At 42.5% G+C, this 22,293-nt stretch overlaps 1 protein-coding gene across 5 annotated transcripts in view; it reads left to right on the top strand.

Moving 5' to 3' along the window:
- Positions 1–22,293, top strand: part of ELMO1 (engulfment and cell motility 1) — a 318,949-nt gene that overhangs the window by 22,285 nt on the left and 274,371 nt on the right. Inside the window, exon 1 of one of the 5 annotated variants that reach the window (XM_077916519.1) lies at positions 12,086–12,188. The exons of the other annotated variants lie outside the window; for them this stretch is intronic. The gene's annotated coding sequence lies outside the window, so the exon portion shown is untranslated. Of the gene's footprint in view, positions 1–12,085; positions 12,189–22,293 lie in introns of those variants that run through there. 5 annotated transcript variants of the gene reach the window in all.

The following is a 22,293-nucleotide window of genomic DNA, read 5'->3' as shown; positions in this document are numbered from 1 at the left end:
ATAACTGACTAAGCATCTCTATTAAACACCTGCTTAAGCCATTCTAGCTCATTAAAACATTAAATTAATTGCCAACATATTGGACGGCAGTGAATAAAATTCAACGAAAACTTGCAATTTAGCTCTTTTACATCTTATGCTCATCTCAGAGTATAATAACTTTGGGAACATATTTTCAGATATCCATGCTGTAGTTACCTCCAGACTAAATTCTTGCAATGTTGTCTTCATTGCGCTGCTTTTCAAAAAAGCCCAGAAATTTTAGGTGATCCAAAATGCAATGATGAGGCTTTTATCTGGTGCTTGCCTAACAGGGCATATAACTTGGGGCTTAAATCAGCTTCTTTGGTCACCTGTTTTCCCCCCATGCCAAGTTTGAAGTTCTGGTGTGAATCTGGAACCAGGTTGCATTAAGGATCTCTTGAGCAGTCTTTGAGACTTGGAGAGTGTGCATGAGAGACAGGGTCTTTTCAGTTGTGGCAACGCAGCTCTGAAAAACTCCTCAATCTTAACTGTCAGGCCTATTACCCTCTCCTTTCTTGAAAGCATGCATCTTGGAAAGCTTCAACAAGCTTTTATTGATTGTTTGAGTAATTCCTCCATTAAGTCTCCCCTAGTTTTAGCCTTAATTGCATAAGGCTTTTTGAATTATTGTTATTAATTGTATTTTTATTATTGTAGTTGTATGTAGAAGAACGGGGCGCGGGTGGCGCTGTGGGTAAAACCTCAGCGCCTAGGACCTGCCGATCGCATGGTCGGCAGTTCGAATCCCCGCGGTGGGGTGCGCTCCCGTCATTCGGTCCCAGCGCCTGCCAACCTAGCAGTTCGAATGCACCTTCGGGTGCAAGTAGATAAATAGGGACCGCTTACCAGCGGGAAGGTAAACGGCGTTCCGTGTGCTGCGCTGGCTCGCCAGATGCAGCTTGTCATGCTGGCCACGTGACCCGGAAGTGTCTGCGGACAGCGCTGGCTCCCGGCCTCTAGAGTGAGATGAGCGCACAACCCTAGAGTCTGTCAAGACTGGCCCGTACGGGCAGGGGTACCTTTACCTTTACCTTTATGTAGAAGAACAGGTATCAGTAACATATTTACTGTATATTATTTAAATACGTGGATAACAACTGAATCCAGAGATCAGACCAAACCAGTTTAGTTTTTAAACAATACAACCATACATACAACTATACTCTCAAATGTCTGCATATTGGTGCTTTTAAATAGTGTGGTGCCTGTGCTCTTAGTTTCTACCCATTAGGAAAGCGCTAGATGGTTGACTTCCCTTCTTTCTCTGGCCTTGTTTTCACACAAGCAGCAGGTGAGGTGCTAAAAATTTGCTCCTGGGCACATCTGAAAAACTTCCTGCATTCTATCAGAATTTCAGCTAGATTTTTTTCTTCCTTGGATTTTATTTTCTCTGTATAGGGTTTTGCTTTATTTTAATAGGATAGCATTCAATTAAACAGTGTCCACCTGCCGTCTGAAGTGGCCAAGCCCAGGAACAGTTTGACCGCCTCATATATTTCTGCAAACTAGAAGTGGAGTGTAACTATCGTTTTTAGATCAGAGTATTTCTGTTCTAACTGTTGACCTCTGGAATGGAGAAGGTTCTGTTGCAGGTCAAATTGGGTGCTATGAAAAATATTGGTGTTTCCTGTAGCAAGTTTGTTCTACCAAGTTAATACCCTAGTTCTGTTCTTCCCAAGTAGAAAACAAGATGTGTATCCACACCATGGGATAATTGTTAGATATATTATTTTAGTTTTGATGACTTTAATGAATGATGGGCTCCTAGAGTAACTGAAGCCAATAGCAAATTTTCCCTGTTTTGATTTAAACAGAGTTGGAGTGATCACTAACTTCAGTATCTTTTAACTACAACTAATCTTCCAAAAACATGCATGCAGAGTTCTGGGCTGTGGTAGCACATCTTGCTGGAACCTCTCTGTCCCTTTATGTTTGTGAATCAGAGGAAATTGTTGTCTAGTATTGCGGGGCAAAATCAGCAGCAGCTTCTCTTGAAACTACAGAAGCCGCAAGCTGAAAGTACTCTAGCATAATTGAGAATTCTTTTGCTGCGTGTTGTCTAGAGAGGCGGCTTCTGTTGCCTGACATAAGAAGCCCCTGCTGTGTTAACCGTCCTGAACAGGACCAGCTGTCAATCTCCTCCGAGTTGTAACTGCGCTCCCAGTACGACTATTTTGTCTGCTTTTGTGCTGGTGCAGGATTTTCAAGAAAAGGTTGGCTTCCAAACCTTGCTGTTCAACTCAGAGTGTGAAATGAAAAGAATAAGGTGGAAGACAAGCCTGGTCTAGCATTTCCACCTTCTCTATAAAAAATAAGGGTTCCAGTCCTCCTTTAAGAATAATGAAGAAACTAAACGGCTGCTGTTTGGTCATGGTAAATAGAGCATTGTTAGTGGGAAAGCAGGAATAACTACCATCAGAATAGAGGCATTTTCACCAGTCTTCTATCTGTGATATTTAATTCCTTTTTTGGTTGTGGGTGTGGATCTTGGCATAGCCTGCAACCCTATATGTCCTCACATAAGAGTAATTGCTACTTCAGAAATTGGGAGAAGTTATTAAGGGTAAAACAAGGGTGTGCAACCTCAGCCCCCCAAGCCTCTCTGTCCAGCCCGTGAACCTCTTCCCCAGGCCCAGCTCCTTCCTCAAGCCATTTCCCTTCTGCCCGGGCCACACTTTTCACCTGGCACCGCTTCATGCCACCATCAAGTGCTTTTGCCTACCTGGAATGTCTCTTTGAACCATGATAATGTCTCTCGTTCGCCTGGGTGAGGGATGCAGAAGTGTGGGAGGAATGGGCGATGCCTGGTTTTCAGCATTGTGATAATCACCATATACCAGTGTATCCCGATGTCTGAAATAAGGATGGAACTATGTAGAGTCATGTGGGGTGGCAGAGCGGGGCTGTATTTGGCCCTTGCCATTGCTTATGTTCCCCATCATCCATATTTGAGGAGGGACTTGGGTTGCCCTACACGTTCCTGGGTTTGGATGGCATGCTTAGCCAGGTCTGAGGAGCCTTTGGCCCTCCAGATGTTGCTGCACCACAGCTCCCATCCCTGAAGTGGCTGGCTGGGGCTGATGGGAGTTGGGAGTCCAGCAACATCTGGTTTTCCGGCCCTGTGCGAAACCAAACCTTGGCTGAGCTGCCAGGCCACACTAAACAGCCCAGGAAGGAGCAAAGTGGCTGTGATTTCCTCCTCACCAGCCAAAATGTTCCTGCTAAATCAATAGTTTGGTTGAAGTGTGATGTGTGAACGTGGCCATTATATCCAACAATTTGAAAATACGTCTTTTCTCAGGAATGTGCTGCGAATGCCACACAGTGGGATGAAATGTTCTTGTTTGGTGATGTAAAGGTGGGCAGGCCTGTTAATTGGAGTTATCATTCCTGAGCGGCGATATCTACCTATAGCAGCTATAGACTGATCTGATTCTGGATTTCAGTCCGGAAAGAAACCAGACTGTTCAATTTCCTCACGTACAAGATGTCCTTGTGGGCAAGAACCTGTGTATCTTGAGGCATATCTTCTTGAATTAAGGATCGTGTAATAGAGATTTCCTTCCCAAAGGTTTTCCTTGTATCTCTTTTCAATGCTCCCAAAGTTAAGAAGGTGAGATTTGGGGCCTAAAAGACTCCTGTTCACAAGTGGCTTTCATCATCGAATGAGTGCATTGCTGTGACCTATCATGAAATCTGATCATTTCTCTTTTTCTTTGCATCCCTGTTGGAGTTACCATAAACCCAGAATAATGAGATTTCATTTTCAGCTTTACTGGTACTTTTCAGTTCCATGTGGGGTCACACGGAGGCCTTTGCACATTGATAAGAAGAGGAAGGTGCCTATTCAACAGGTGCTGATGCCCTTGCACACTTTGGCATGCTCAAAAAACCCTCTGCACCGAAAGAGCCATGCTTGGCCATTGGGGCAGGTTGAACCTATATAGACAGAAGGGTCTCTTGCTGTTTAGTTCTGTGTGGACAATAATCTCTTCAAAAGTACAGGAGCTCCTTATTAATTGTATGCCCGGATGTAATTCTACACTCCTCTGTCGTTTTCAAAAAGAGAGGGCGGTACTTCTGAGATTGCTTATAGGAAGCAGTCATGCTGAATTGTTGTGTAAGAAGGGCTTTGTTTCTTGTGGTGTGTGGGGCGTCCTTTGTTCCGTTCCCTTCGAATGCTGCCAATCATAAGATGGTTGGGATGGGGGAGGAAAACAAATGCTTTCTGTTCTTTACATTTAAAACAATAATGAATGAAGAGAGAGAGAGAGAGAGAGAGAGAGAGAAAGAAAGAAACACATTTGTGCGAGGTTGGTGGAAACAACAGCTTAACTTCAGGGTGTGTGTGTGTTGTTTTTTTATAAAAATGTAGTGTCTATTAATTCCATCTGTGCTAGCTTTGCATTTAAACATGCCAGCGTGGCAACTGCCTGATTTTAGTTTTATGGGCAAATGTGTTTTGGTTTTGCTGAATGTTAGGGTTATTGAAGGGTGCAAAAGTCAACAGTAAAAAGTTGTGTTGGGTCAGATCTCTACCCGTTTTCCCCGCCTCCCCAGAGAAATAAGCGCAACTTTCTAATTTAATTTAGTTCGCTCTTCTCGCAGAGCTACCGTGTCCAAACTTCTCTGAGGTACTTGGCAAAAGTGGAATGTTGTTCTTCGGTATTTGAGGGCCCACGTGCATGCTATAGAGAGCAGCCCTGTCTCTGCTGCCACTGTTGGAAACCTGTGCTTTACTCATTAACACTGTTCTGTAACCCTGTGGGAAATTCAGGAGGGAAGTGTTTGCAAAGGGAAAAATTAAGCATCCCCTTCCCCCTTAGTTTTTCCATTGCAGTAGGTGGGAATTGAAGCTGCAAAGTCTTGTTTGGAGTCGGAGTCAGTGAAGATACCCATTGCCTAGGACTAGGCAAATTACCCTTTTAATTTCTCAGAGTTTGGGGATAGTCTCACTGCATGGCCTCATTCCCTCTTTAAATATCCATTTGGAAAGAACGAAACAGTTTGGTGCACTGCAGCTTCCTTTGCCAACTCCTGCTTCTTCTTTCCCCCAGTATCAGGTGTGTGCATTTGCTGTGGATGAGACAAGGTCAGCATACTAACTCAGATGCATCTTCTCTTTCGGTGGGAAGGTTTTGGCAGACATGCTGCTAGGGGTGGCGCAAAACCATAATTCCCACGAAAGCCACCCTTCCTCTCTGGTGTCACCTGACTTCCTCCACGTCTCTTAGACCAAGGTTTCTCAAATATTCTACCCTCCGGGCCTCATTAGAAAGGCTGAATATTACTGAGGCCCACCACAGAATGAGGTTGCAGGGTTGAAGCCAACTACAGAATGGTGATGCCAGTAACACGCCACGTTTGGCATGTTACTGGCATCATTTTCTATTGATACCTTTGGGAATTATTAATTCTTCCCCCGGCATTTCCCTCATTGTAAGGAGCTTGGTATATCAGTTTTCCTCAAGCTAAGTGCAGACGTTGTCTCTGGAGGTATTCTACCTCAGCCCCTCCATTTAGGCAGAGTTTGCTGATCCAGAGACTCTAAATAAAGCATAGGCAAACTTGACCCTCCAGATGTTTTGGACTACAATTCCCATCATCCCTGACCACTGGTCCTGTTAGCCAGGGATGATGGGAGTTGTAGTCCCAAAACACCTGGAGGGTGGAATTTGCCTATGCCTGCTCTAAATCAAAGGTCACTAACTTGTGGTTCTCCTGATGTTACAGTACTACAACTTCCATAATTCTTGACCTTCTACCCTAATGAGATGTTTAAATGTTCCTTTGATGGTCTTTGAATCTTCTTGCCCCACTTGCCACCCTCTCTGCCCACACTAGTGTGGCATGCCACACACTTTGAGAACTACAGCTTTCATGTCTTTCAGATCTCCTTCCAATACCTCCCCCACCTCTTGGACTTCTCTGCTTCCTTTATTCAGCTTTTCGGGAGTTTCTGGTGCAGTTCAGTCAAAAGGCAATGGCACAACTAGGGAGAGCAGGTGAGCAAGCGAGACTCTAGGCAGGCTGAGGCCAGATTTTGGGGATGAGCTGGCACATAGCATGTTCCTCATGGTGAAGCCCTAGTGAGTGCTATATCACATCCCGTAATGGGTAACTTGCCGAGGAGTCAGCCAGCAGCTGTGGAGGAAGACAGATGTATAAACATAGGGATTTGACAGCCCACTGCTATAAAACGAGGAAAACTGACGTTGAGTTATTTGCTGCTGATTTGGCTTTAGCGATTTGCCAAATTTTTTATAGGGACACTGTGCCTTTGTCTCAAAGAGAGCCTCTGCAAAGGAATCCCGTTGTTCTTTCCAGTCCTAGAAGCAAAACCCCCTGTGTAGAAATGTAGCTCTTGAACCCATCTTGAATTAATGGACTGGGGTGCTTTAGCACAGAATATCTTGGCAGTGGGCAGGGCATTATCTTTTCGGTGGAAATGGTCTGAGAGGTGTTTGAAAAAGGAGGAATTTAAACTCCTGTTCACATAAGTGCCCAGTCCAGCTATTCATTTTCTGGGGTGATGGACCTTCCACCAGGCACATAGTGAGATTGTTGCACTCTGTCTGGAAGCCCGAGTTTTGTGACTGTCACCTCTCAAAGATGGGGGAGATTATTGGTACCAGGCCTCTGTGTGTTTTGGAGGGCAGCATGCATGCCTGTTCCTGTAGGGATTTCCCATCTAAGACTGCTGAGATAAAAAATTGGTATAACAAATGTGTTTCTTGGTTCCTCATTGAGTATAAGCGAGAACGAAAGGTTTCTCTAGTGTTTTTTTATGAACTTGCTCCAATTTAGCTTTTAATGTCTCTTTTCGTTCCCGTTTGGTTTATCTTGAGACTTTGATGTCTTTGGTGAATTCAAAGCACAGTTTCGTCCATTCATAGTTTTTCCTTTTAGCACACCCTCGATTGTGTTCCCAATAGATCTCCACACTACATTTTCATGTATCTGAAACGTGTTTCTTTGCAGGCTCCTTTGCCTAATGGTCCTGCTAGCAGGTCAAACTACTAGAAAGATTAGCCTTTAGCCTTGGTAAAACTGTACAACCGCCTTTCTGTGCGGTTAATGTAATTGCCAGGTGTTTGTTCAAATGCAACACAGGGCTGGGTCAGGCACAATAAATCACTCCAAAGTGAGCCCAGGGAATGCAGTCCAGTGGAGGAAGTAGCATCCATGGAGGCAGTAGCTGCATACTTGGGATATTAGAAAAATAGGAGGATTCCTAGTTCAGACCAACGCTTTATCTAGACGTCCCTGAGAAATGGAATCTCAAGCACGATACGAAGGCAACAGGCTCCTATAACTTGCTGAATCCTAATTTCAGTAGCAGTAATATCCTAAAATCTGGGGGGGGGGGGGAGAGAGAGGCCACTTTACATCATTGTTCCTTTGATACTTTCATCAGTCACAGCTGCTGTATGTATATATGTATGTAGTGCTTGTGGCATCCCAGTCTTTTATGAGTAGCTGCCTTGAAACCTGACCTGCTGTCAGTCAGAAAAGTGGGCTGTAAATATTTAAAAAATAAATGATGGTTATTTATTTAAGATTCTCCTGTAGGGGAGAATTGGGATCCTTGATGTGGGTTTGTCTCTGCCCATCTCACCACTGGCAGGCAGTTAAGATTTAGAAGAATACACCAAGGGGCAACTTTTGAGGGATACTTCAGGGGAGAGACAACCCCCTGGCTCCATTTCCATTCCCCCCCCCCTTTGTGTCTGTTTCCTGGATCCCCTTTCAGCTCCCTTCCGCCATCTGCACCAGGTTTTTGTTCCCTCCCTTTTTCTTGGACCTCAAGCATACAGCCCTTGGGAGGCTTCTGTGCTTCTGAGGGAAGCCTAGGTGGAATATATGCGGAGTTGAGTGTGAATTTTATGCTCTTTATTCAGCTCATAGTAGTGAGGAATGGAAGCTTCCCCAAAATGTCTGCTTTATATACATTATTTACACAATGGGCCCCGCCTGATTGGCTAATTCCGGGATTCTCCTGTAGGCCAATCAGGTTGTGGATTCACTTCCACCTAGAGTTGGATTGGATGGCTCCTGTGGACCAATCAGACTGCTGCATTCTGGATCCTATTGTTCTAGGACCAATCAGCCTGCGGCAATTTGGATCCTATTCAACTCAGTACATAACACTAGGAAAGGGCCGGAAAAAACCCAGCGGAATATTGTGTCTGTTGTGTCCCAATCTTCTTGAAGCCTGTCCTGCTGTCAGTCAGAAAACTGCAAATATTTTAAAGTTAAAATAAAGAATCCTTTTGGAAAAATTGCCCTAAGCTGGTAGCCATCACCACATCATGTGCTTCCGAATATTATTATTTCTGAGAGTACAGTGGGGCATTTAAAAATAAAATAAAACTGCTTGAATAGCATTTAGCAAAAATGACTGAGACAATTAGGAGACAGCCAACCCAAACGTATAAAAAAAGAATGGGGAATTTACAAAGAATATTCCATTAAACATTGTCCACAAGTGAAAACCTGGACATGCTTTGAATGAACTCTGCAATCTGTAAGTTCAATAAAGAATATGTGAGATAAAATAAAAGAAAGAAATGGAGATAAGGAATATGGAAGCAGTGATAATAAAAAAGGGGGGAAGGATGAACCCTCAATAAGGAGATTGGAAGTCATATGGAGAAATTAAGAAATTGTGAATTAAATAATACATGTCTTCTTTAGGAATTTAAGGATTTATACATATTTGGTAATTTGTTGTTTCTTTTGTATTTTATTTGGGATGTATTATCTTTCCCATGTACGAAAATCGATATAAAGCATGTTAAAAAATATAATAAAATAAAATGCCAGGCCTAGGTGAATCCCCACCGCAAATCAGGGTCTGTAGATCTGATCAAATATTGCTTGATTTGCATGGTCGGATTCCCCTGGATTTTGTCTCGACTTGCTAGCGCCTAAATGGGTTGGCGGCAGATTTAGGTTCCTGCTTTTTTTAAGATACAGGGCCTGAGGGCAGACTGTATAATACTCTTGCCTTGCAGAAGCAGCTGTGAGTTGGGTTGGGAGACTTCTTGGGAGCTGCCTTGGGTTCCATGGTGGAAGATATAAACGTGGTCAAAAATAACAAAAACTGCAGGGTGAGGGTTGGGGGGTGTGGTTTTCAGAGCTGCAAAATATTTTCTATAACCTGATCTTATTGCAAGTGTAAATGAAGTAAATGGATGCCCTTTCACGAAATCCATCAATTTCTGGAACATTTTGCTGCTCCAGTGTCGTCGCACGTATGGCATTTAAAATCCCTTTGTGGAATGCAACTGCCTTCCGTGCAGTACTACTAGCTAAGGGGATGTGAGGATAACTCATTTATTTTTGCCTCTCTAATAACGTAATCTTTTTCTGGCTTACAGAGTAGGAGGCTTCCGAATCTGGCCTTGCCGGCCCACGGCCTCTTCCAAGACGGTTCGGGAGGTAGATTAAAAATAGCGCCTTGGCCACGAAGCTAGTCAGCATCAGGCAGGCTGTTAAAAGACTGGATTAAGGTTCTGCGCAAGGGCTATTATTGACTCTTAGGAGGAGAGGCTTTCATGCCAATCACAATGTTTAAAGTGTTTGTTTTGGATAGAAGGTGACCTTTCATTCCTGAGCTTGTTGTATGAGGGCTAGTCTCTGCCTGGAAGCATCTTCCAGCTGCTTCCAGTCAAGGCCGCAGCCTTTTGACCCAGAGACAGGCCACGTGGACGGTTGTTTTCCTTTAATACGTTATGCATTTGTTTCGAAGATTTGTGCTTTTCTCATAGAGAAGGTTTCCAATGGGATAACACAAATAAGCAATCTAAATTCATAATCTGGAACTATATATATGTTTCTGTTGGTGCTTCTTTTTAACGTCACTCCTGCCACACAGCTTTGTTTGCTTTCGTAATAGAGACCAATCCGTTCTTTGGCACACTGATTGATTGATTGATTGATTGATTGAATGATTGAATGAATGAATGAATGAATGAATGAATGAATTTATGGGTCTTCTTTCAGGATGATTGTTGATGTATGCCTGCTTTCCCACATGAACCTGAGGAAAAACAAAAACAAGTCCTACTTCCTCTCTTCTCTGTTACAAATGTGCAAGCGGTTTTCTCCCTCCTTCCTTCTCTGAAGTGCTCCAGAGGTCCCACAGGTACATTGGCGGGGGGCATGTCTCTATCTCATTCCCTCTCTTGTTGATCTGTGAGGATGCAGACATGTACCTGCCAGCAGTGTTAGAAAATCAGATGTATAAGCTAGGCGCCAAATGGCTCCTTAAACCGAGGTTGTAGTCACCAAAGCGTATTGTCTGGTCACCATTTTTGGGCAAGACGACTCTTCCTTCTCCAATGATGGACTTACTGTGATTCATGATCAGTGAAACATCTGGCTAGTTCAGATTCACAACCTTGAGCTAGTTTAAGAACTTTGAGAACTTTATCCAGAAACAGTCTATGTATATTCCTACCTCTGTTTCTTAATGGTGACATGGTTGTTGTTTGGTCATTTAGTCGTGTCCGACTCTTCGTGACCCCATGGACCAGAGCACGCCAGGCACTCCTGTCTTCCACTGCCTCCTGCCGTTTGGTCAAACTCATGCTGGTAGCTTCGAGAACACTGTCCAACCATCTCGTCCTCTGTCGTCCCCTTCTCCTTGTGCCCTCCATCTCTCCCAACATCACGGTCTTTTCCAGGGAGTCTTCTCTTCTCATGAGGTGGCCAAAGTATTGGATCCTCAGCTTCAGGATCTGTCCTTCCAGTGAGCACTCAGGGATGCTTTCCTTAAGAATGGAGAGGTCTGATATTCTTGCAGTCCATGGGACTCTCAAGAGTCTCCTCCAGCACCAATGGAGACATGGACCATTTATAATGTCAGAATATTCTTCACAACTGTGAGCAGGGCAGTGAGGTGGGAGCTACAACAATTAGCTGTAACATTTGTTCACTGCTGCTTCTCAGGCTGCACGGAAAAAGCAGTTTGGTTCCTGAAAATCATTGAATCACAGAATCATTCTGATTTGTGCAGATAAACTATAACTGATTGAATTCTACAGGATGTGCTATTAGTGTGAAAACAGTCAAGATCCAATGATCCTCAGGCATGCACCTCCAGATGGTGAAGACGTCAGGTGCCATCCTGGCTCCCAGGCATCTTCACTTGGTCGCAAGTGGCCAACAGCCAGGTGCAAAATGTACCTGGCTCCTGGCTATTTTCGAACATTGCCTCCTAGTGAGGAAGCAAACCCTCTTAAGGCAAGGGTGGACAACTTGTGGCCTCTAGATGGTGTTTGACACCAACTCTATCAACCCCAGCCAGCATAGCGAAATGGTCAGCGGTGATGGGAGTTACAGTGCAACCACATCTGGAGGGCCACAAGTTCCTCATCTCTGCCCTCTAAGGCTTGACCTCCGTTTCCTAGGAGAGGCTCCTGAGGCTGCAATAATATGCAGGACTCAGATATTGACAGCTGCAGCTTTCTTTCTGTCTCGTTTGCAGCTTTCTAGAGCTTGATGCTTGAATTTCTGAAAAGAAAAGCCTTTCATCCCTCGTGGAGTTGTGGTTGAAGATCAATCTGCAATGAGATAATAAAATCATGAAGCCTGGGTTAATCTTTGATCCATAGTTTAGCATGAATGAATTAAAATCTACATGCCACGTTTAATACAGGCAACTCCCCATGTACGTGGGGGGTGCGTCTGTTATGTCCCGAGGCACCACGCATTTAAGTTAAATCGAATAACACCATTGAAAAAGTCTGCAAGCACCATCTAAACCTCTTGAAACGCTTTAAAAACCAAAACTCCACCAAACTCCACCACAATTGCTCCCACCAAACTTCCTTGCTGAAACTCCAACTCTCCACAGACCTCAAAGGCTTCTGGGATTGCACTTGCAAATTCTCATGAGATTGCTAGACACTATTTTCACTGTTTTCACGCTCTTTTAGGGCCGTTTCCCCCCGTTGGCTGCCACTTCTGGGTTCAGGGCAATGTGTGTTTGTGCCTTGAATGCACACAAAGGTTTTCTGCTTTCCCACTTTGCAGCTGCTTCCTCCATGTTGTTTGCAGGAAGGTCTTCCCTGTCTGCTGAAAGCAAACTTAGGAGGGATGAAAGGGTGGACAAAAGATGTTACTGAAATCCTCTGCAGATCTGGAGCCTTTGTCAAGTAAGAAGCTATGCAAATCCAAAAAGAGCACTCCCCCCCCCCCTTGTTAGCCTCTAATAACTACCATAGAAATATGTGGGTATATAGTTGTGTAAACATTTTTGTGATCTAATAACTTTTCAGGACTTGTTTGCAAAATACCATGCACTACATTGCTACTGTTTCCTACACTACAGTTTTTTCCTGCATAAAATTTGGATGTAACCACATCTTCTATTACAGATGGAAAGCGAAGCTGCTCTTAACAATGTTAGACGTCAAAGCTCTGCTCTGGAAGCTTCTGTTAACCTGCTGACCTCTGCTAAGCTGATAATAGCTGCTAGGCCTTACCCTGTTATGCTGTATTGACCATTTGAATCCAGTTCTGCAGCTGAGAGAGTGGCAGAGACCGTTTGTAGAAATAAAATATGGCAACTGTTGCTAGCATAAAAAGGGAAGCAGTTCAGAATTATTATTATTTATCACTATGGATAAAAAGAAAGAAAGAAAGGGTTTCTTCATTTCGTAGACTCTCTGATTTATGGTTTCTGATGAAAATTTACCAGAGTAGGCAGTTGGGTTGTGTGATGTGAACAACCAAAGAACGCTGTGTTATGCCTTTGGTAATAAATGCAATCTTAGCTACTCCCACCTTCATCTTTTAAAAATCTAAACATGCTGAGCTTCAAGAAATATGCCAAACACGCATTTAAATTATTCTCCTTATGATATTTGCATATAGCTGGTGACTTGCAGCATAATGGCATGTTGTCTGGAATGGGTAGAATTAGAATCTGTTTATTCTTATGAGGGGAAAATTTTATTTCCATGTAAACAAAACAAGAGGGAAAGCCCTCAAATTTTACTGGGTTGTTACCTTTCGGAATTACAAAAGATGTTAGATTCAGACGTTTACATTGGAGTAAATGAACATAGAGGAAAATGAAAAAGAGGCTAATAAAAATAGCTTCCACATGGCTGAGGCACCACACAGTTGCGGTAACCTATAAAAGCATAACCAGAGCCCTGATAGATCAGGTCTGTGTAGATCATGTGAGAAGGGCATTGCTTGAGTATCATTGTGATACATGCACACCAAAATCCAGGGTTCTTGCTCATGGGAGAAGGATGCTAACAATTTCTGTCAGTGAGTCAGGCCAGAAGTGTGGTTAGTAAATGAAGTCTGGCTGCTACTGGATTGAGCTGATGTTCAAGCTTTAAATTGAGAATTGTACTATAACCATTTACAACCAGTTTCACTGTGATGCACTTGGTATTTCAGGAAGATATCACCGCAGTGCATAGTACATGTTTCCTGTCCCTCCTGAAAGGAGATTAATGAGCCCAGGCTTGGGGTTGAACGTGAACTATAAATTTTATCCCGCTGCTGGAATGAAATTTGCATTTTGTGAGACCTTTCCAAATTCCTGTCTGCTAGTGGAAGTGTCTCCTCCAAATCTCCTAATTCTAGTGTGCGAAGAGGCAACTCATCTCCAGTTGGTTCAGGGTTGGTGCTAAACCATGCACTTGGGCTTGCATGGAGCTGGAATTCCAAGGTACCTTTAAATTGCAAAAGTCTTAAATGTGTTCCATTGTCTGCCATTTCCATTCATATGTAGTTCCTATGAAGGGGTCTATTGCGAAAGGCTGGGCTGGATGAATCCCAAGCTGGAATTAAGATTGCCGGAAGAAATATCAACAACCTCAGATATGCAGATGACACAACCTTGTTGGCAGAAAGTGAGGAGGAATTAAAGAACCTTTTAATGAGGGTGAAAGAGGAGAGCGCAAAATATGGTCTGAAGCTCAACATCAAAAAACCGAAGATCATGGCCACTGGGCCCATCACCTCCTGGCAAATAGAAGGGGAAGAAATGGAGGCAGTGAGAGATTTTACTTTCTTGGGCTCCATGATCACTGCAGATGGTGACAGCAGCCACGAAATTAAAAGACGCCTGCTTCTTGGGAGAAGGGCAATGACAGGCCTAGACAGCATCTTGAGAAGTAGTGACGTCACCCTGCCAACAAAGGTCCGTATAGTTAAAGCCATGGTTTTCCCAGTAGTGATGTATGGAAGTGAGAGCTGGACCATAAAGAAGGCTGATCGCCGAAGAATTGATGCTTTTGAATTATGGTGCTGGAGAAGACTCTTGAGAGTCCCATGGACTGCAAGAAGATCAAACGCATCCATTCTTAAGGAAATCAGCCCTGAGTGCTCACTGGAAGGACAGATCCTGAAGCTGAGGCTCCAATACTTTGGCCACCTCATGAGAAGAGAAGACTCCCTGGAAAAGACCCTGATGTTGGGAAAGATGGAGGGCACAAGGAGAAGGGGACGACAGAGGACAAGATGGTGGGACAGTGTTCTCGAAGCTACCAACATGAGTTTGACCAAACTGTGGGAGGCAGTGGAAGACAGAAGTGCCTGGTGTGCTCTGGTCCAGGGGGTCACGAAGAGTCAGACCCGACTAAACGACTCAACCACAACATGGCAGCAAGCTGGCGCTGTGTCCAGTGTTGCCACAGGTTGAGCACTGATGTCTGCAGTGGGGAAGCCTAGGTTCATAGGCTTCCTTGCCACAGAGGCCACATTCAGTGGGTGGCATTCAACTAGGCCTACTCTGAGTAAGGCTTAGTTGAGTACCACCCAATGTACGGACATCAGGGGTGGAACTGAGATGCCATCTCTTTGCACAATTAACCTATGAAGGGGGCTTGTGTGGCTTGTGAAATATGTGTACCAAATCTTGCCTTTCTAGGTGGTCTAGAAACACTTCAGGCATTGGGGGTGTGCTTCATTCCCCCCATTTCTACATAAACGTCCCTGCTAGGACTTACTCGCAATCAGGGTGTCATGGTCTACATGTGTAGCAACTATTTCAGGGTTACCTTTGAATTTCCTGTCGCAATTCCATGTTTCTGATCATCGGGGTGTGTTGGATTTGGTCTGTATGAAGAAATTTCAGCTTTCTAAGCAAAGTGGAAGTATCCTAATCATTTTTATACCCAAATAAAGCAGTTGGTGAGACTGAGGTGTTCTTCCTGAGATTCCGTAAGGCTTTCTTTCCTGAAGGGGTTTGAGGCCCCTGATTTTTACATCCTGTTGTGATCTTCAGCAAAATATATTTTCCCCACCCCCCATCAATCTGCTTTATAGAAATAAGCCCTACTTTTGTTTGTCCTTCCTCAAAAAGTTTCTCCTTATGCTTTTTTACACAGTTGTTGTTTAGTCGTTTAGTAGTGTCCCACTCTTCGTGACCCCATGGACCAGAGCACGACAGGCACTCCTGTCTTCCACTGCCTCCCGCAGTTTGGTCAAACTCATGCTGGTAGCTTCGAGAACACTGTCCAAACATCTCGTCCTCTGTTGTCCCCTTCTCCTTGTGACCTCCATCTTTCCCAACATCAGGGTCTTTTCCAGGGAGTCTTCTCTTCTCATGAGGTGGCCGAAGTATTGGAGCATCAGCTTCAGGATCTGTCCTTCCAGTGAGCACTCAGGGTTTATTTCCTTCAAAGGTTTGATCTTTTTGCAGTTCATGGGACTCTCAAGAGTCTCCTCCAGCACCACAATTCAAAAAGCATCAATTCTTCGGCGATGCCTTCTTTGTAGTCCAGCTCTCACTTCCATACATCACTACTGGGAAAACCATAGCTTTAACTATACGGATCTTTGTCGACAAGGAAATGTCTCTGCTTTTTGAGATGCTGTCTAGGTTTACCATCACTTTTCTCCCAAGAAGCAGGCGTCTTTTAATTTCGTGACTGCTGTCACCATCTGCCGTGATCATGGAGCCCAAGAAGGTAAAATCTCTCACTGCTTCCAATTCTTCCCCTTCTGTTTGCCAGGAGGTGATGGGACCAGTGGCCATGATCTTCGTTTTTATTTATGTTGAGCTTCAGACCATATTTTGTGCTCTCCTCTTTCACCCTCATTGAGAGGTTCTTTAATTCCTTCTCACTTTCTGTCATCAAGGTTGTGTCATCTGCATATCTGAGGTTGTTGATATTTCTTCCGGGAATCTTAATACCGGCTTGGGAGTCATCCAGTCCAGCCTTTTGCATGATGTATTCTGCATATAAGTTAAATAAGCAGGGAGATAATATACCACCTTATCAGTCTCATGAGAAATCTCTATATGAGACAAAAAGCAACAGTTAGCACCGGATATGGAACAACTGATTGGTTCAAAATTGGGAAAGGCTGTATATTACCTATACATAGGGAGGAGTACAATAGTAACTGCAAAATAAAGTAGAAACTAGCCTTCAGAAGCAAATCTGATTCTCTTTTGAATTGTCATAATTGTCAGGGTTATGTTTGCACTTGAATTTACAGAGGTTTAGATCCCTCGTCACAAAACACACATTTTCATTGGCCTTCGGCATGATGCTTCACTTGTCTATTAAAAGCACATGCCTTCTCATTATAGTTTGAAACAAAGCACTATGATCATAATTCAAGAAAAGACCATTATGAACGTGTCCTTTAGGGAAAAAGGGATCACTAATTAGCTCGGCTCAGCAAGCACATTTAGCCTTCTGAGACAGAGCTAGCTTTCAAGGGTGGTTTTGCAGAAAATGGCACATGAGAAGTTAAAAGGCATGTATGGGGTTTGCAATATTGGCCAACAACTCCCCCCCCCAAACCATACAAAGCATTTTCACTTCTAAACAGTTTCGTTTGAGAAGGCAAAGGAATTGGATTTATGAATAAACCAACGTTCTGTAACAGTAAGGCATTGAAAAAGCATTAACTTTAGGCAGGAAGAATTTAACAGTGAAGGTTGAGTTGGTGACCTACTTAGGAGCGCATGGAAAAATGTCTTGAGATTAAAGGTATGCCGGCTTGAAGAAAAGTACTTCTGCAAATATTCAACAAAACATGAAAGATGTTGCTCCACCCCCACCTTCCATTAATAATGAGAGAAGAAGACACTCACCATCCTGAATAAATGGAATCCATGCCATATGATTCTGCCCCCCGCTTCTTATGTTCAGGTTTGGGGAGGCATTTGTTTGATTGATCAGCTTATTAAAATGTTTTAATAAGAGCAACAGGAAAGGAAACTCATGTAGAGCTGAGGGAACAATCTGTATTCCTTACATTGTTAGGGAAATTGAGCCATTATCTGAAATGTGATTTATTAAAATTTCTAAGGGTAAATTGAGACTCCCCACCCCGCAGACTGTTAAATAAATACTCACGTAAGAGCTGTTCTACATGTAATACCAGAATATAGTTTCAGACTGGAGTTTTGCTAAGTCTTTCCTCTCTTATCAGAGAATCGTAGAATTGTAGAGTTGGAAGGGACCCATGAGGGTCATCTAGCCCAACCCTCTGCAATGCTGGAATCTCAAACATCCGTGTGCTAGTTTTATTTCCTGCGGGAGGCTTTCTATGTTGTGGATTCTCCTATGTACTGTTTTAAGCTCTCTCTCTCTCTCTCTCTCTCTCTCTATATATATATATATATATGAATGATATTTATTAGAAGTTTAATAATTACAGGAAAAGGAAAAAAGAGACAATAAAAAGTTACAATACATCAAAAATAAAAATAAAAACAAAAAACCATACAGCAAAACAATAAGAAAAAACAAAAACACTTAAAAACACATCCAATATTTCCATATCTTTGCCTTTCATTTACTTGTTTCATCGACCTCCTCACACCTCCCTTTTTTGTATTCTAGTTCAATTAGCTATTTCAGCAAATCCTTTCCATCTTTCTCAATTTTTGTTCTATAATTTATCTTAGCACAATCTAACCTTGAGTTCCCCACTTTGGCCCATTAACAATCTATTTTTACTTAATTCTTTATAACATTTCTGCTAACGCCATATAGCTTCATTCCAGCATCCTTCTAACATTCATTAATTTTGCAATATTTCTGTAAATATACTTTGAATTTTTTCCAATCTTCTTCCACCAACTCTTCTCCCTGGTCTCGGATTCTGCCGGTCATTTCCGCCAATTCCATGTAGTCCATCAGCTTCATCTGCCATTCTTCCCTGTTTTAAGCAATATAAACCAAAATTCATGGTTATTTGCGTGCCTGCATGTCCCTGAAATAAACAATGGACAAAAGACCAACTTCACATACATATATGAGCTGGGGAATCGTTTTTGTGAATGTGGTGGCAAGTAACATCTTGAAAGGGAGTGTGGTGGTGGTGTTAAAAAGTCATTGTATCCCAGCAGCTGCTTTGGTTGAAATAATGTCAGACAAATATTTTGTCTTTGAAGTAAAAAATGTACAGTACGTAGTGTTCTTCTTTGTAGCATCTGTTGTATTGTGTGATGAATGCAGTTGAATGCCATTTCCCATTAGATATACATACATATCCAAGAATAAAATGTGTAATTACCATACATTGTGATAATGTACACAAATCTAGGTACAATATTGCGTGCGAAGCTTGGCTAGCAATGTAGCTGAGCTTTCTGTTCTTGCCTAACATGAATCAGAATCTCTTGACCAAATCCAGTAAAAAGAAACCCCATAACTGTTCTCAAGGGTAAATTCAGGTTATTAAAGCTTTCCTTTTCAGTCTGAGGACTAAGATGTATGCTCTCTTTCTTTTGAATTTAGCTAATTTTTGAATGTTCAACTCTTCCACTAAATAACTATTTCTGGAGCTTTTAGTGCCGCTTAATTCTTTTTTAATGCAACTGTTTCAATTCTGTGTTTAATAATTTGAAAGTAAGTGTGCTATTTGAATCAACGCATATTATTCAATCAAAAGCTATTTCCCCACACAGTTAGTGTAACTTATAAATGGTGCGCTTAAACACTCACAGTTGGATTACTGTAATGCCCCCAGGGGGTGGGTACCCTTGGGGTTGGTCTGGAGATTGCTGCAGGTGATCCCTTATATACCCAGTAGATCACTGCATTCTGCAGGAAAGTTTTTCCTGCAAATTCCAAAGATCTCAGAAGCTCACTTTGCAGTAACTCGGAGCAGGGCTTTTAGTGTAGCTGCCCCTGTTCTGTGGAATAGTATTCCTGTCTTTGTGGAAACCATTGAAGATGCTTGTGTTCCAGGAGGCTTTGGCAGCTGGATAAATGGGTCTTTACCTTGAGTGTCCATTTGTTAGGGTTTTAGTCTTGTTTTAATCATATCTGTGGCTTTTGTGTTTAACTATTTTATATAGTAAATTAGTTTGGAAGCATGATTCTTTTGTGCAAAAGCGGCATACGAATAAAATGATGAATGAATGAATGAATTCCCTTCGATATCTGAACATGGAAAAATATTCTTTGTTTAAACTGTGTTCAGTGAAAATCTGAAGCCAGGGTATGAATGTTTTGCTAGCAGCAAATTTAAGCATACAGTGGTGCCTCGCAAGATGAAAAGAATCAGTTCCGCGATTCTCTTCGTCTAGCGGTTTTTTCGTCTTGCGAAGCAACCCTATTAGCGGCTAAGCGGATTAGCGCTATTAGCGGTTTAGCGGTTTAGCGGCTATTAAAGGATTAGCGGCTAAGCTGCTAAAAGGCTATTAGCGGCTTAGCGGCTTAGAAAAAGGGGGGGAAGCGGGGGGAAAATTGCAAGACTTGCGAAGCAAGCCCATAGGAAAAATCGTCTTGCGAAGCAACTCAAAAACGGAAAACCCTTTCGTCTAGCGGGTTTTCCGTCTTGCGAGGCATTCGTCTTGCGGGGCAGCACTGTACCACATTTTCCTGAACTGGGATGTCATAGGGAACTGTGATTAGTATAAAATCAAAATCAGAAGTTTTTACTCTCTTCCTCCTGAGAGCAAAGAGGTGACTTGGAGAGTGTGCACGCAAGGCTCATTGCATATCATTCTAGTAGGAGGTATGCCTATTTTCCCAATGTCTGCAGAACTTTGTGAGATGGTGCTTTTAGAATCCTAATCACTTAGAATCCGACTTTGTTAATGTCACATAGGATTTGGTGAGCCCTAGTCTGCTGCACTCTCCCACCAAAATGGGATAGTTTCTCCTGCTTAAAAATGGCACAAAACTTTGGGTGTGGCTACTTTTTGTTTTAATTTTAGTATTCCTGCTCTTAGATTTTTCTAAAAACATGCTATATGCCATGTCAAAGGAACACTTAATTGCTGTTCTGGCTTGTAAAAGTTTGTCACTGTAATTCTGCCCAGCACAGAACTCTGTAATTCTACAAAGCACAGATAACAGGGCACAGTTGTGGTTGCAAATTAGGCTGCTTTAATTATCTGCTGTGAAAGTATTTCTTGGATTTGCAGTGTAAGTGCTACTCCACGATGGCAGTGTTTATATTAAAATAGAGCAAAGGGTAGAAACGCCACAAAATATATTATGCTGAGCGCATTTGATGGGGAGAATAACTTTGGTTTCTTTTTAAAAAGAAAAGTATAGGCATTTTTATGTCTGTTTTGTGCTCGTTAAACGGCTACATTTTCTGTTGGGGCAACTTTCTGAATGGAGAATAAAGCGGATATTTAAGTTCTATAGCTCATTGAGTGAAACAAACACATTCAGCAATGGCATGCATTGGTTATCTATATGCAAGGCTTTGAAGCACATGAATCACCCTTAGGTTTGTGTGAGTTGTAACAGGAGTTAGAGCCTACATATATAGATCCTACTTCTCATACATCTGGTAGGAAAGAATATGATTACTTGGGACATGTACAAAATGGCCCTGTTTTCAGTAGTCTGATGAAACTTTCTGATTTGCTGAAGAAATCTGTGTAACTTGAAAGCTTGAATACTTCTACCTTAACAGTCCAAACTGTACATTTCATATATGTATATTCAGCGTTGCCTCATCACATTACTTAATTAAGCCTGTCAAATAGACTTTCTGTTAATGTTTGGGAATAGGAGATCTGTATGCTGTCTGTTTCGATTATAGGTGCTTTAAAGCAAGAAACTGGTCACTAATCCTGCTTCTGTTAATGACGTGGAAGGAAGATGAGTCACTCGTGGCTATACCACTATCTAGCTGTTTGCTAAGAAGCAGGACTTTCCGGAGACTTTCTATTCTAGGTTTAATTTAAGGCTCGTTTATAATCTATCGAAACTTCTAGCTTTTCACATTCTTGCTATCCATTTTCCAGGGATTTGGAAGTCCCTCTCCCCCTGTCCCGTTCAGGCTGCAGATGTTGGTGGATAATTTTGAGTTGGCCTGATTTAGTTGCACTGAATCGGCATTGCAATGTGGCAGTTAAGTCATGACTTAGTCACCTGTTTGCACCAGGTTTCCAACAGACTTGATTGGGCCCTCTGACCCATTTACCAAAGAGGACAAAACAAACTAAATATCTTAGCCTGTTGAATTTCTGCCTGAAACTATGCTTTTCCCCAGTGCCAATCTTTAACCAAAGCCTAGGCTGCAATCCTACCTGAGAGTAAGTCCTATTAAACACAAAGAAACTTATTTCTGAGTAAACATTATACTGAACTACTCAGGACTGAACTACTCAGCTGCTGCTAAGAAGCTTCCTTGACAGCCAAAGTCTGCTACCCCCTCCCACCTTATTTCTCAAAAGCCTTTTTGAGAAGCTAGAAGACTACAAGTGTAGTAGTGCATTCATACTGTGGTTCCGAAGCACTTTTTCCTCATGGACCATTTGGAAATTTCCAAGTGTCTTGGCAGACTCCTCGGTGATTTTTCTTCCTGTTGCAGCAATTGTAATGCGCTGTGATAGACATTCCATGATTTTTCGTTGTATTGTTATTGCTTTTTGATTTTGTACACATTGCATTGCAATATTAGTCTCGTGGAATTCAAACTGCAATACAACAAAATGCAACGTGAGAGATAAAAGAAGGAATAAAAATACAATGAAAATTGATAAAAATATTAAATGTGATGGATGTGCCATTCCGTCTCTTCATCTTCCACAGATGTGAATGAAACTCACGTGGCCCTTGGTGGGACACGGGTGGCAATTTGACAACACCTGCGCTGAGACATGCAAGTTTTCATACATTTCCTTCTTCCAATGATCACAGCCAAGAAAGAGAAAACTCTGACATGCAAATACCAGAGTTAGTAGGAAAATTACTACAGTAAGAATTACTAATTTATTGCACCATAAAAGTCCCTGAAAATTTCCCCACCCTCAAGGAAAATTCATCAAAACTTCCCATATAGGTATGTCCATTTTGTTCA

This window comes from Podarcis muralis, chromosome 12 (assembly GCF_964188315.1).
Source record: "Podarcis muralis chromosome 12, rPodMur119.hap1.1, whole genome shotgun sequence".
NCBI classification, from domain to species: Eukaryota; Metazoa; Chordata; class Lepidosauria; order Squamata; family Lacertidae; genus Podarcis; species Podarcis muralis.
The sequence above is the reverse complement of the archived record's forward strand: the minus strand, read 5'-3'. Positions and strand labels throughout refer to the sequence as shown.